The sequence below is a fragment of the Mus caroli genome, chromosome 7 (assembly GCF_900094665.2).
Source record: "Mus caroli chromosome 7, CAROLI_EIJ_v1.1, whole genome shotgun sequence".
Taxonomy (NCBI): Eukaryota; Metazoa; Chordata; class Mammalia; order Rodentia; family Muridae; genus Mus; species Mus caroli.
The window spans coordinates 63,019,892-63,035,742 of NC_034576.1; positions in this window are offsets into that span (position 1 = coordinate 63,019,892).

Sequence of the window (15,851 nt, forward strand, 5' to 3'; positions counted from 1 at the left end):
TGAATTTATGAAATTCCTAGGCAAATGGATGGACCTGGAGGGCATCATCCTGAGTGAGGTAACCCAATCACTAAGGAACTCACACAATATGTACTCACTGATAAGTGGATAGTAGCCCAGTAACTTAGGATACCCAACATATAAAATACAATTTGCTAAACGCATTAAATTCAAGAAAAACGAAGACCAAAGTGTGGACACTTTGCCCCTTCTCAGAATTGGGAACAAAACACCCATGAAAGGAGTTACAGAGACAAAATTTGGAGCTGTGATGAAAGGATGGACCATCTAGTGATTGCCATATCCAGAGATCCATCCCATGATCAGCTTCCAAGTGTTGACACCCTTGCATACACTAGCAAGATTTTGGTGAAAGGACCCAGATATAGCTGTCTATTGTGAGATGATGCCGGGGCCTAGCAAACACATAAGTGGATGCTCACAGTCAGCTATTGAATGGATCTCAGGGCCCCCAATGGAGGAGCTAGAGAAAGCACCCAAGGATCTAAAGGGAACTGCAACCCTATAGGTGGAACAACAATATGAACTTACCATTACCCTGGAGCTCTTGTTTCTAGCTGCATATGTATTAAAAGATGGCCTAAGAGGCCATCATTTGAAAGAGAGGCCCATTGGACTTGCAAACTTTATATGCTCTAGTACAGGGGAACGCCAGAGCCACAAAAGGGAGAGTGGGTGGGTAGGGGATTGGGATGTTGGGTATGGGGGACTTTTGGGATAGCATTGGAAATGTAATTGAGGAAAATACTTAATAAAAAATGGAAAAAAATACACTAAATCACATAGAAGAGATATTTTAAAATACCCTTGAAGGTATTAGTGCAGAAGATGTAATAACAACAATTGATAAATGGGACATCATGAAACTGCATCAATTCTGTAAGATCTAGAACACTGTCAATAAATCAAAATGACAGCATATTGATTGGCAAAGCTTCTTCACCAACCCTCCATCTGACAGAGAGCTAGTATCCACACTTTAAAAAGAACTTCAGAAGTTAAACACGAACTTCTCAAATCACCCAATTAAAAAAGGTATCACAGTGCTGACGGAGGGATGTGGTTACCCACCCATCTCCAAAATTTTAACCGAGAATTGCTCCTGTCTCAAGGAAATACAGGGACAAAGAGTGGAGCAGATACGGAAGGAGAGATCATTCAGAGACTGCTTCACCTTGGGATCCATCACATTTGCCACCACCAAAAACAAACATTATTGCTGATGCCAAGATATGGTTGCTGACAGGAGTCTGATATAGCTGTCTTCTGAGAGGCTCTTTCAGAGCCTGATCAATGCATTCGTTGATGCTTACAACCAACCATCATACTGAGCACAGGAACCCCAGTGGAGGAGTTAAAGGAAGGAATATAGGAGCTGAAGGGGTTTGCAGCCCCATAGGAAGGGCAACAATATCAACCAATCAGACCCCCCAGTGCTCCCAAGTACTAAACTACCAAAGTGAGAGTACTCATGGTGGGGACCCATGGCTCCAATTGCATATGAAGCAGAGAATGGCCTTATCTAGCATCAGTGGGAGAGTAGGGCCTTGGTCTTGTGAAGGCTTGATTCCCTGGTATAGGGGGGAATGTAGGTAGTGAGGCAGGAGTTGTAGGTTGGTGGAGGTTACCTTCATAGAAGCAGAGGGAGGGGGTAGGATGGGGGTTTGGGGAAGGGAAACTGGAACAAGAATAACGTTTGAAATGTAAATAAATACAATATCTAATAAAATACATTTAAAAAAGTAACACAGTACTAAACAGAATTCTCAACATTTGAATCTCAAATGACCCAGAAGCAATTAAAAAATGTTCAAAGTCCTTAGTCCATGAGATTTTCTTTCCATCCATGAAATGCAAATCCAAACAACACTGAGATTCCATCTTATATTGGTCAGAATTGGTGATGAAAAATCAAGAGTTTACCCATTCTAGTGAGGATGTGTAACAAGGGGAACACTCCTCAATTGCTACTGGACAAGTTTGTACTGGGAGTACAAACTTGGACAACCACTTTGGAAATCGATTTGGAAGGGTCTTAGAAAACTGGTTAAATAGTTAAAGTTCAAGACCCAGCTATGCCACTCCTGCGCGCATACTCAAAGATGTTCTACAATTGCATAAAGACACTTGCTCAATTATGTTTATATTAGATTGATTTCTAATAGCCAGAAACTTGAAATAACCTAGATGACCCTCAACAGATGAATGAATCAAACAAAGTGGTACGTATACACAGTGGAATACTATTCATCTATAAAAATGAAGATATCATGAATTTTGACTCAATATTTATCTTTTCTACAGCAAATGCATAAATTGGGAATGGAGTAGGAACTGAGAAAATGACCAACCAAAATGTAGCCCAACTAGAGATCCATCCCATATTCAAGCAACAATTCCTTACACTATTAATGGTACTCAGTTATGCTTGCAGACAAGCATCTGGAATGGCTATCCTCTGCGATTCCCTACCTAACAACTGACTCAGAAAAATACAGACACCCACTGCCAATCAGTGGATGGAACTTGGGGACACATATGGAAGAAAAAGAGGGAGAATTGTGGTCTGTAAGGAATAGGAACTTCACAGGAAGAAACACAAATTCAACTAACCTGGAATCCTGGGAGCTCTCGAAGACTGAAGCCCTAATCAAAGATCATACAAGGGCTGGATATAGGAGTCTCCCGCATATGTAAAAGTTGTGCAGCATGTTCTTTATCTGGGTTCTGAACACCGGGAGCATAGGCTATCCCAAATGCTGTTTCCAGCATATAGGATGTGTTCTTTTAGGTGGGCTGCCCTCTCTGGCCTCAGGGAGAAAGGACGCACCTAGCCTCACAGAGAATAGAAGTGCTAGGGTGGATAGATACTTAGTTCAGAGGAAAAGGGGAGGGAATGGGGGAAGGATTGTGGGAGGGGAATGAGCTGGATATAAAATGAATTTGTAAAAAAATTATTAAAAATACTTTCGATTATGAAGTAAGTATAAGAAAAGTTGATAAGTTTTCAAAATAGCAATAAGGAAGCCTGCATAAGGAAACACGGCCAATTCTGTGTTTCCTTATATATAGGAATTATATTGGAGCCACCATTACCTGGCCAAAGCAGCATTTTTCAAAGTTGCTACAAACACCCACTTCTCTAGTTTACTTTTACACATAAAAGCAGAAAAATATGGAATGAATAATGCCATGCAGACAGAGGTTACAGAGATTCATGTTATTTCCTGAGTTCAGCTTCTTCTTTCACTGGAGTGCTGAGGGGAAAGGTTCTGCTGCCTGCTTCATTGGCACAGCTTGTATTCATAATAATTTTACCAGCTCTCCATTGACATACAACAAAGAAGTAGGCAAAAGGGATAACTGCCATAGTTAGAGCAAGTGAGTTGTAGCCAATACTCCCTCTTTTAGGCTACATGTTTCTTGCTGAAGATAGTGCACTCTATTTTCCCTACAGAAACATTTGAGTAGAGTGGTAAGCAGTTAAAATTTCAGCTACAGAAAAGTAGAGACGACACGAAAATACTATGCCTCCCCCCTCTCTTTGTTGTAGAGAGATGCGCTAAGCTATGCTGATCTGTGCTGATCAGTGCTAATCTGTGCTGAGCTGTGCTGAGTTATGCTTTTACTGTGTCAATTAGCAGGACTACTGTAGAGAAATGACAACTTATAGAACCCCTGACAATGGTAGACTTATCTTTCAAAAGACACCTAAAAACAACTTTTGCACACTATTTGCATAACTTATAATAGAAAGCAATGTAAAACTAATGGCATAACAAATACAAATGTTTTTAAAACCTTAAGTATAGTTTTGAATCCAAGCAGCATTACAAAAGTCAATAACAAATTAAGAAGAAAGAGAAGGAGACACAGATGCATATAAACCACATTCAAATTAGACAATATTACAGATTCATAGAAAATGTTTCTGTCTTTGTACCTCTGTATAGACATTACCTATGCATGTGACACATACCGACCTTTAGATACACTAGCAATTCTGCTGGTGAACTTACTCACTTTTGACACTTGAGTGGAATTCACACAGACAGACAGACAGACACACACCCACAGCCCCCCACACACCAGCCCACTCTGTCAATTTCTCTTTCTTATAGCCATTTTGGAAATTCCTCTTCCTTATTATAACTAACAAAACATCCAAATTAATACTTACTGATTCTGCCAACCATTCAGCAATTGCCAGGTCCATACCACCTTGCTCTATTAGATCACCAAATACATTGCTAAGATGTGTGGTCGCTCTCATCTAGTTTAGACATTTTAGACAATTCAGTGCAAGACAACCATCTACATTAACTTCCATTAGGACTATAACCCACAGAAAATCTACCATAGCACCAATATGGTTTGTTCTAGTCAGTAACTGCCCTCACTCACACAGTAATAATCCACAATTGCTGTCTCAACTGAAATTGCTTGTCAAACCAGAAAGAGAACTGTGCTAAAATGACAGGACACATTGATAGACCAAAAGTAGAAGCACTGTGCAGCCAATATGATGGAGGGAGGGGCAATTGAGTCCAGGTTCTTATCTGATATCTTTCTGATATGATTCTTTAGATCCAAAGATTTTACATCTATACAACAAGGTCACAATTCCTAACATCTGCAATTCTTAACATGTAATATCAATGTTCAGCTATGGAAGACACAGTGGTGGCTTTGGTAACTGTGTTTGATTTCTGCATTGCTTTTCCCACCATTCTTCAAATGGATGAAACTCACTCCTTTGGCTGGCTCTCTTCTGAGCAGGACCTGCTGCAATTGACTTGAGTCACCATGCTCCCTACAACAAGGCTGTGCTAGTGAGTCACCACAGTGCTCCAATCACACATGAAACTGTTGCGTGTGGCCAATAACTATATTTTAACAGGTTTGACTACATATTCTTACCAAGAACTTCTAACCATGCTTTAGAGTTCATGACACTTAGCTGAATAGAATGGGAAATAAAGAGGATATCAACAAAATAAAATTTCACTTTAAATGATTTTCAATTTCTTAGGTTGTGATCTGAACAACTCTGAAGACTTAGGTCAGATACTCTTATCTTGGAATTGCCTGCAAATGAGTCTGCTAAAATTGTTCTCCTTAAGTATATCTGTCTGCTGTATTTGCCTTTTCCCATGAAAAACCCATTAATTTATAAATACCCAGGTGTTATGAAAATATCACAGGCTATTTTTATTTCTTAAAATTCCACATAAAATCAGAGAAACTGAAACTTACAGAGGAGAAAGTGGGGAAAATCCTCATAGATATGGACACAGGAGAAAAATTCCTGAATAGAATAGCAATGACTTATGCTGTAAAATCCGGAATCAACAAATGGGACCTCATGAAATTGCAAATCTTTTGTAAGGCAAAAGACACCGTCAATAAGACAAGAAGGCTACCAACAGATTGGGAAAGAAGCTTTACCTATCCTAAATCAGATAGGGGACTAATATCCAATATATATAAAGAACTCAAGAAGGTGGACTCCAGAAAATCAAATAACCCATTAAAAATGGGGCTTAGAACTAAACAAAAATTCTCACCTGAGGAATACCGAATGGCTGAGAAGAACTTGAAAAAAATATTCAGCATCCTTAATCATCAGGGAAATGCAACTCAAACGACCCTGAGATTCCACCTCACACCAGTCAGAATGGCTAAGATCAAACATTCAGGTGACAGCAGATGCTGGTGAGGATTTGTAGAGAGAGAAACACTCCTCCATTGTTGGTGGGATTGCAAGCTTGTACAACCACTCTAGAAATCAGTCTGGCGGTTCCTCAGAATGTTGGACATAGTACTACCGGAGGATCCAGCAATACCTCTCCTTGGCATATATCCAGAAGATGTCCCAACCGGAAAGAAGGACAGATGCTACACTATGTTCATAGCAGCCTTATTTATAATAGCCAGAAGCTGGAAAGAACCCAGATGCCCCTCAACAGAGGAATGGATACAGAAAATGTGGTACATTTACACAATGAAGTACTACTCAGCTATTAAAAAGAATGAATTTATGAAATTCCTAGGCAAATGGATGGACCTGGAGGGCATAATCCTGAGTGACGTAACCCAATCACAATAGAACTCACATGATATGTACTCACTGATAAGTGGATATTAGCCCAGATTCTTAGAATAGCCAAGATATAAGATACAATTTGCAAAACTCATGAAACTAAAGAAGAATGAAGACCAAAGTTTGTACACTTTGCCCCTTCTTAGAATTGGGAACAAAACACCCATCGAAGGAGTTATAGAGACAAAGTTTGGAGCTGAGAGGAAAGGACAGTCCATCCTAAGACTGCCATATTTGGGATCCATCCCATAATCAGCCTCCAAACGCTGACACCATTGCATACACTAGCAAGATTTTGCTGAAAGGACCCTGATATAGCTTTCACTTGTGAGACTATGCCAGGGCCTAGCAAACACAGAAGTGGATGCTCACAGTTAGCTATTGAATGGAGCTCAGGGCCCCCAATGGAGGAGCTACAGAAAGTACCCAAGGAGCTAAAGGGGTCTGCAACCCTATAGGTGGGAGAGACATGGCCCCTAGTTGAGGGATAGGACCATCCACCCATCTGAAATTCTTTAACACAGAATTGTTCCTGTCTAAAGGAAATGCATGGACAAAAAGAAATGGAGCAAAGACTGAAGGAAAGTCCATCCCGTGACTGCCCCACCCTGGTATCTGTCCCATCAGCAGACACCAAACCCTGACACTATTGCTAGTGCCAAAAAGTGCTTGTTGACCACAGCAGCTGTCCTCTGAGACACTCTTCTAGAACCTCACTAAGACAGATGCAGATACTCACAGTCAACCATTGGACTGAGCCTGGGGAACCCCAATGGAAGAGTTAGAGGAAGGACTGAAGGAGCTGAAGGGGATTGCAACCCCATAGGAAGAACAACAATGTCAATTAACCAGATGCTTTATGCCTCGTAGGGACTAAACCACCAACCAAAGAGTAAAGATGGGTGATTCCATGTCTCCAGCTGCATATGTAGCAGAGGATTATCTTATTTGGTGTCAATGGGATGGGAGGCTCTTGGTTTTGTGGAGGATTGTTGCCCCATTGAAGGGTGATGCGAGAGGTGTAAGGCAGGAGTGGGTGGGTGCATAGGAGAAGTCTCTCTTACAGGCAATGGGAAGGGGGTGGGGTTGGGTGCTTGTGGATGGGAGTGTGGGAAGGGATCAAACATTTGGAAAGTAAATAACTAAAATAATTAATAATAAAAAAGAAAAGTCAAAGAATCCTAGAAAGCATGTACCTACAATCATACATGTTCTCAATTGCCCCATGCGACCTTCATGGTAAGATTATGTTATTTAAGACACTATACATATTGTTTAATGGAGAAACCCACATTTAACTACCCAGGAATCTTTCCATGCTGGCTGTCTTTTATAGTGCTAGAAAATGTCTCTCTGAATTTTCTAAGTAGAGTAAAAATTAATAATTTTCTTATCCATTACTAAACTTTTCATGCTACATTAATGACCTGCCAGGTCCAATGCATTCATAGTGCAACTGTGGTAAGATTACTCATTCGAGTAATCAACCACATTCTTGATTAGAAATCAATGCCTGTTCTTCGGGAGAGAATTCAGGAATGATACTGCAAACGCTGGCATCGAACATGCCAACGGAATTTGTAGGTCTTAGCAGAGAACATACTAATTTTATTTTTCTAACTGGTCATTTTGTCAAACTTCCATTTAAATATTTCTCTTTATTTCCATAGTTACATGCTGGTGATTCTTTGAGTAGATTAGATTCTTATTAGAGTTGGTGTTGATTAGCACAATGGTGAATAACTACTTAAAATACTGAGAATAAGGAACTGTCATTATTCAGTCATAGTTGGGACATCTAAAACAACCTGTACTGGGATCAAACAATATTAAGGAAAAAGTTGTGGAAACTAAATGAAAGCTAGATGATTGGAGAAATACTCAGAAATTTTTTCTATATAAATGATATGACTGTTTAAACATGAACTCCAAAAGTTATAGTTAAATGTATATCCCACAAGAAGATCAAGAGCAAATTCAAATATTTGCTCTTTATAGTCCAACCCAACCTGCAGACATTTCTATAGTCATGAATACTACTAAGATAGCAGGGTGTCCAGTTTCTTTAGAAATGTGGTCACTGATAATGATAAAGAGAGTATATTTCAGCATAATAAAACAATGAAAATCAAACTCAGAGCTAGCATCCTAATAAATGTTTAGAAACTCAAAGCACTTTCATTAAAATCAGGAACAAGACAAGGAAGGTCACACTTCCTGTCTTATTCAGTACAGTATTAGGATTCTTAGGTAAGCAACAAGATTGAAAGATATAAAGGCGATAGGAATAGGAAAAGCCGAAGTCAATTAATTATAATTTAAATATGATATGGTTCTATAAGTAAAAAATGTGCTAAATGTGCCACCAGAAACTGCATAATGCTAATAATCACATCCACCAAAATTCCAGGATAAAAAACCTGAAAAATCATGTTTATGTAATAAATAGTTTGAGAAAGAAAACATAGACAAAGTATTATTTACATTATATAAATATATATAAATTATGTTATATATAATATTGTTACATTGTTATCTGTAATATACATAATATTCATATTATGTAAATTATTATTTATGTATATATAAATTATATGCATAAATAAGTTGCATACATGAATACATACATACATATACACATACACACATAAAAACATATATGATACCTGCCAAAGGACATACCTCTTCGTACCCCTCTGTTCACGAGCCTACAATAAACTGCATTGGGTCCTCTGTACATATGCTATAACATTCAGTTTAGTGTTTTTGTGGGATTCCTGAATGTGTTAACCAATGTGTCTCTTATGTTTGTGCCTGCTCCTGTGGTACTTTTCCTTCTATAAGGTTGCATTCTCCACCCACGACATTATCTTTTTGGTTTATTTTATCATATTTCATTTTGTTATGTTTAGTTGCTATTATTTGGATGTGCTTTTCTAATGAAATTCAGAAAGGGATTAGACCTAGAAGGAAAGGGAGGTAGGAAGGAACTGGGAGGAGAAGGAAAAAAAAGAAAACTGTAATTTATTGTATTAAAATTAATTTTCAATAAAAATAAAATACAACACCATTTTATAATGAACAACAAAATACACTTACAAAAACACCTGCAAACAAACAAACAAACAAAAACAAAAGACACCACACACTCTTTCCTATTTATCTGATGGAAAATGAACAAAAAATTACCATGCTATTTTGAATATCTTATAAACTTCGATCAAATCAGGGTACAAAGCAAAATTTAAAAAAAGATTAAATATCCAAAGAAAGTTCTTACTAATTCACTAGTTTATTGTTTAATCTGAACAACATAACAAAATAAATTAAAAATAATAGTAGATAAATAACATATATCTAAAGACACTGAAGGACTGTAAACATTCAAATTGGATTACATTATGAAATCACAGAAAAAAGGTTTATTCTGTACCACTGTATACCTGTGTGTGTGTGTGTGTGTGTGTGTGTGTGTGTGTGTGTGTGTGAAAGATACCCCATGTTTTCATATGTTGGTAGTTCACACACCTGAATTTAGTTTCCACTACTCTTTCTTAAAGCCACTTTGGACTCTCCGTTCCTGTGTTATAGGTATCATAGTGTCAAAAGTCATATGTACCTGATCATCCTTTCCATCCCCAAACTGGGACCTACCATTATCTGTTGTGTCTTTCCTCTGATGGTAATCTATATGTTAACCCTCAAGTGCTTTTATCCCTTCCCATCCTTCAGGGCATGGCAGAATCTAACTTAAATTTCCTTAGGAGTATTATTTTTATGAAACATCCCTGTAAATATAAATGTTCTTTTTATTTCCTGACTGCCCTTTGTCCTATACACCAATAATCCACAATACTGTCGACTCTTTGAAATGTTAATGTTCACCCTGTAAGAGAAATGAGCTGATGTGACAGGGCAGATTGAAGGCTGAAGGGGAGGGGCACTGCAGACAACACAACACAGGACAGGACAAAGGAAGCCAGGTTCTGATCTCATAGCTTTCTCATCTGATTCTTCAGCTAAAGACTTGAGATCTATAGAATAATGTTCTAATCCCAACAAATTTGCAATACTTAGCGTACACAAATCATGTTCTACTATGAATCTACTATGAAAGAAACAAGGGGTCAAAGTGGGAGCTGACCTTGTTTGCTGTATTGCCTTGCTGACCATTCCTAGGGTGGATGTGACAGGCATCTTTGGCTGCCTCTTCTTTGAGCAGGACCTGCTGCACTGACTTGACAAATCATACTCCCAACCCCCAGACTGTTTTAGAGAACCTGCACAGCCTTCCAATCACGCATGCCTGGATGTTTGCCAGGATGCAGGGATTCAAATCTTTTGTAAAGCTAATGACAAATGTAGGTGGTCTTGAGCTGTAAGCTGTCCTATTGCTAGTATGAAAGAGGAGGGTCTTCATAAATCCCTACATAAATTGGTCAGGAATATACTCAAGGTGTTTTCTGGGCAATGATGAATACATAATATTGAATTATATTAACCTTCATATCTCTAAAGGAAAGAAAGAGTGCTTAGAAAAATGTAAGCAAACTAGGAAAAGTCCAAAAGCGGTAGCCAGACTAGATAGATACTTGTAGTACTATCAGGAGAAATCACTATCAAATAAAGCTGCTACTTTAACAATATTCTGTATTAATCAGGTTTTACTTAATTAGGTGTATCTTTAAAATTTCCTATGTGTTCACGTAAATTAAACCCTTAGCATGAACGTAATATTTGTTGTTTAATAAAAGCACTGTTTTATCATTCAATGATGAATTTTTCCCCGTGTTTTTAAATAAATGTTACTATGATGTACATTTAAATTTATTTTCATTTCTTTATTTTGAAACACTGTTTTATTTATTAGAATTTGCTGGACTGCGGCCTCACTTTTTAGATGAGAATTGCTTTGAACTAAGAGTTCATCCAGCTTCTGCCTCTTAAGTGCTAGAAAAAAGGCATGTGTCACCATGGTACCTAGATTTCATTATTTTTAACCATTTATATACATATTCCTCTGTGTTTTTCTCTCTCTGTCTGTCTGTTCTCCTCTCTGTTTCTCTGCCTTTGTGTGTCTCCCTTCTCTCTCTCTGTCTCTGTCTCTCTGTCTCTGCCTCTGTGTGGTGTGTGTGTGTGTGTGCACATGTGCGTGTGCGTGTGCGTGTGCGTGTGCGTGTGTGTGTGAGAGAGAGAGAGAGAGAGAGAGAGAGAGAGAGAGAGAGAGAGAGAGAAAGAGAGAGAATGAGCACATGTGTATAGGTACCAAAGGCTGCATATGTCTCCAGATTTGCAGTTATATTTAGTTTTGAGATTTCTGAGTTATTGGAAATCTTGCAGAGCAGTACTTGGTTTTTACAAGCACAAAACATCACTCAGGCTCTTCTATGCACCTTTAAGCCTTGGTGATTTAAATGCCTGCTGAATATGAAAATGAAAGTACAAACAAATATCTAGAATGACTTCTGATTTTCAATGTTCATATACAATTATTTTCCAGCAAATGTAAATACGACTTATTAATATCTTTTTCTGGAAATCAAAGAGTACATGACATTGGAAAGGGAAATGCATAAGGAACTACCAAATGTGTTAGCATTTTAGCATTTCTTCTAGGTTCTGCCCATCATTTTCTACCAAAATCCAGGTAGTCTTCCTATAAAAGGGACTGTTTGATATCTCTATATCCCTCTTATCTCTCTGATCCCCTTCTCCCACTCTACTTCTACCTCCCCTGCTCTCTAGGTGTTCTCAACTGACCTCCTCCTCTCTCTTTTTCTGTCTCTATCTCTTCTCTGCCCCTACTCCCTTCCCAACTCCCCTCCCCATTCCCCAAATCAACTCTATTCTATACTAGACCCATCTTATGACTCGTACTTTTAGGGAAGGGATGCCTCGACATGGGCCTGCTGAGGCACCCATCGCACCAAATTGTGTTCCACAAAAATATATCCCTGGCTTTAAAACTCATCATTTGCTGCAGTAACTTGTATTTCCAAACTGGCAGATTCACATTTCCTGCCACCGCATCGACATTCCATCCATTGCATTGATATTTCTCTCTATCCAAACACCAGTAAATTGGTAAGCACCCCCCGACACACACACACACACACACACACACACACACACACACACACACACAATCAGAGTAAATGGCCCCTGGCCGCTATTGAGCTTGCATCTACTGCCTCTAGTGTCTTTGGAGACAGAGGTATTCATAGCCTACATGACTGACTTTTTGGATGACTCCTCATTTTAGGAGCTCTAACTTTGAGTAAGCACTCTTTTTTACTTGAAATTGATTTTCTCTCACTGCTGGAAAATCCCAGCCCTAGGTAAAGTGTACTTCCTTGGGCACTGACCCCACAGCTCAGGAACTAGGTATGCAGCTCAACCCACAAGTTACCTCCTGATGACCTGATAATCTAGTCCGGCTGTTCGTTTCATTTTTAGTTATTAAGTTATCCTTGGAACACCACAAGTGATAAGGTTAATCACTCCTATCCACATTTAAAGGCAATGGTTTCATTGCTATTTCCAAGCTCCATATTGCAATGCCTCCTGGTCTTAATGGCTACCAAATTCACAGGGCAAATTTGGCCCCAATACCTGTAAGATAATAGCTCTAAATGGCCACTTAACTGCACATTGAAAAAAATGTTTACAACTCTCACCAGTGTTCTGAAAACTTGAAGGTTTTTGTTTGTGCAGGCTTTTGCCCACCTTTCCTCCCAACTGTTTATTTCCTTGATCCAGCTAGCTTTCCCTCTGTTCTCTGACCCTGCGGTTCTGAGATCTTGTTTCAGACTAACTCATTCTGTAGCAAATGTTGCTACTAGCTGTTTGCTCCAACAGGCAGTCTTAAATTTCTACTTCCTTGGAGATTTTATCTCTGATTCCTTTTCATTCTGATCTGCACCAGCTTTAAGTCAGCTGTTGTGGGAGAAAGAGGAGCAGAGATGCTCCACGTGCCTGCCTCAGATACCACCGTCCACCACTTAGACTGTGCTGCTCAGCCCATGTGGCTAGGACCAGCTCGGTGGTAAAGGCTGCTTGTGGCAATAGGGAGAGATCTACACATAATGCCTTGTCTAACAGACAGAACATTCCTATTTGTATCTTTGTATGTTTGTCTCTGGTGATATATAGCCATGCTTCTACAGAGAAGTGTCATTCCATTCTAAGATATAACAAACACACGATTTTCCTCCATAGCTGGAGCTATAACTTCAGGGCTATCTTGGTTGTAGGCTGGCTTGTGAATATCTGACATCTTTGCTATAGGCAGTCCCTACTTCACATCTGACTTTAGGGGAACATCCTGACTTAAAGTCGCCAAAGACACTTAACAATTAAGAAAAAGTTTTATATTCATTTCTATGCTGCCTTTGTAAATAAGAATTTTAATATTAATGTAAAGATTCACAACAATGAAACTGTTAATGATCGCTGCCTTAAATATATATTTAGCCTTGTTTTGCTGCTGTCATTACTGTCATCAAGTTATAATGTACTCTAATTGTTTCCTGGATACAACCTAGAAAAAATAATTAAAACCAGACTGAAATTGCCTAATTCATATATACTTAATAGATCTTAGCTCTCGATCTTTTCAGAAATCTGCTAAATATAACATTAAGTGTTTAAGCTTACTATGACAGAGAGACCTCCAAATCCTAACAGTGAACCCCTATAATGTCTCCAAGAAGATACAGACACAGTGACAAGTAACTCTACCTGGATTGTGGTATGATGCCCACTGTGAGAGATTGTTCTCTTTCCTTGCCTGGGGCCAGAGCTCAGCCCAATCTATAGACAAATACATGACACCCAGAGAATTAAGTGCCACATATTGCCTAAGATAAGGTGAGTCATTGCTCCTGCATTCTTTCTCCATAGTATAAAGCCTCTCATCGTCTAGGCCTGATGGACAGACTACCTCTGCCTGAAATGTGATGGAGAACACAGGGACCTGGGAAAACTGTTTAGGTAGTGGACTATAAACTACCCTCTGTCAGTTTAATTAGTATATGACATCTAAGTGATAATTTATTCTTCTCAGATTTTTATTACATTGACAGCTAAACAAATGGAATCTTGACAGCTAGAAAACAGACCTCTACTTACTTAGCTCTAGGTAATCCACCACCATATTAGCTCATTAGTCAACTCATTAAAAAGTTAAGATTATCAGATCTCTTATCAAAAAGACAGATAGGTGTGCATTTCTCATAGACTTCATGATAAAGGATATACAAGTTCAGATGTAAGCTTTCACAGAGATAATCTTCTTCTAACTTCCCATTTAAACTCAGTTTCCAGTGACTAAATGTTTCATATTTCTTCCCCTTACTATTCCACTGTTATATCGAGACTTTAAGAATTTAATTTCTAATTTTGATCAATGGAGTCCTGATAAATTAGCCTAACACAACTTCTATAATCAAAATCGCAAATATTAAGTTTCCTTTGATCATCTTCTAATTTTATATTTAAAGTGTTTCTCATGAAAATTGTACACTATCAGCTATCACAGTTACAAATTTAACTTTCATTTGGTTGTCTTTTAACTATAGACTTGAGGTGTTTCTCATAATAATTTTATACGATCAACTATCATATTCACAAGATTATCAAATTTTTATTGTTTTTTTAAATGTAAATTTAAAAATTCTTCTCATTATATATATATATATATATATATATATATATATATATATATATGTATATTCAGTCCCCTAGAGGGAAGGATAAAGCCCTTCCTGTTCCTTGTGCTCCACAAAAGGTTTTTATCTTCCCTATCCTAGGTTTAAACACTGTTCATGGTGTTAAAAAACATCTCTTTTGCAAATTTATAAGCTTCAGGAAACACACTCACACCTACTTCTCATGGACCAAACAGACTCCATCTGCCAATCAATAGCCTAAGTTTCTACCTGTTATGTAGTCCTCTCCTGTTCCCTGGATTTGGAACTCCCCTCATCTCAACCATCAAGAACTAAAGGATTTAAATATACACCTAAGAAAATGTTTACTACCAAAGCAACTTAACTTTATTTTTTAAGTTGTGTGTGTGTGTGTGTGTGTGTGTGTGTGTGTACACGTGTGTTCATGTGCATGTGTGTTTGAGCATTTTGCAAAATCCAGGCATTTACTCAAAATCTACATCCAGGACAGCTCCAGAAGAGCAGCATCTCCAGCTTATTCTCACAAACAAACACTCTTCTGGGCCTGCACTTTCTTATCTACAGAAGGGCCATAGACCATGGACAGCAAGGAAACATCCAACTCTCCGAAGACTTAACCAACATCTCCATCCCCAGTTTCTTAGGCTCCCAGGCACATATCACTGCAAAGTCATAATGAAACAACTAAAGATCGCAATGACCCTACTCATGCTTCACCACCACCTCTTTCTAGTTTCTCCTTTTTAATTTAACAAAACTGGAGGAATGTTAGCACCTTAGCTAGCATTGCTTCTTCTATGCTCTACCCAATAGTCATTATCAAGAGCCAGTTAGGCTAGACTTGCAATAAAAGGGACCATTTGGCATCTTTTCCCTTTCTCTGCCTCTGCCTGCACATTTTCTTTCTTCCTCTCTCTTCTTTCCAAGTGTTCCTGGCTGATCTCTTCTCTTCTCTTCTCTTCTCTTCTCTTCTCTTCTCTTCTCTTCTCTTCTCTTCTCTTCTCTTCTCTTCTCTTCTCTTCTCTTCTCTTCTCTTC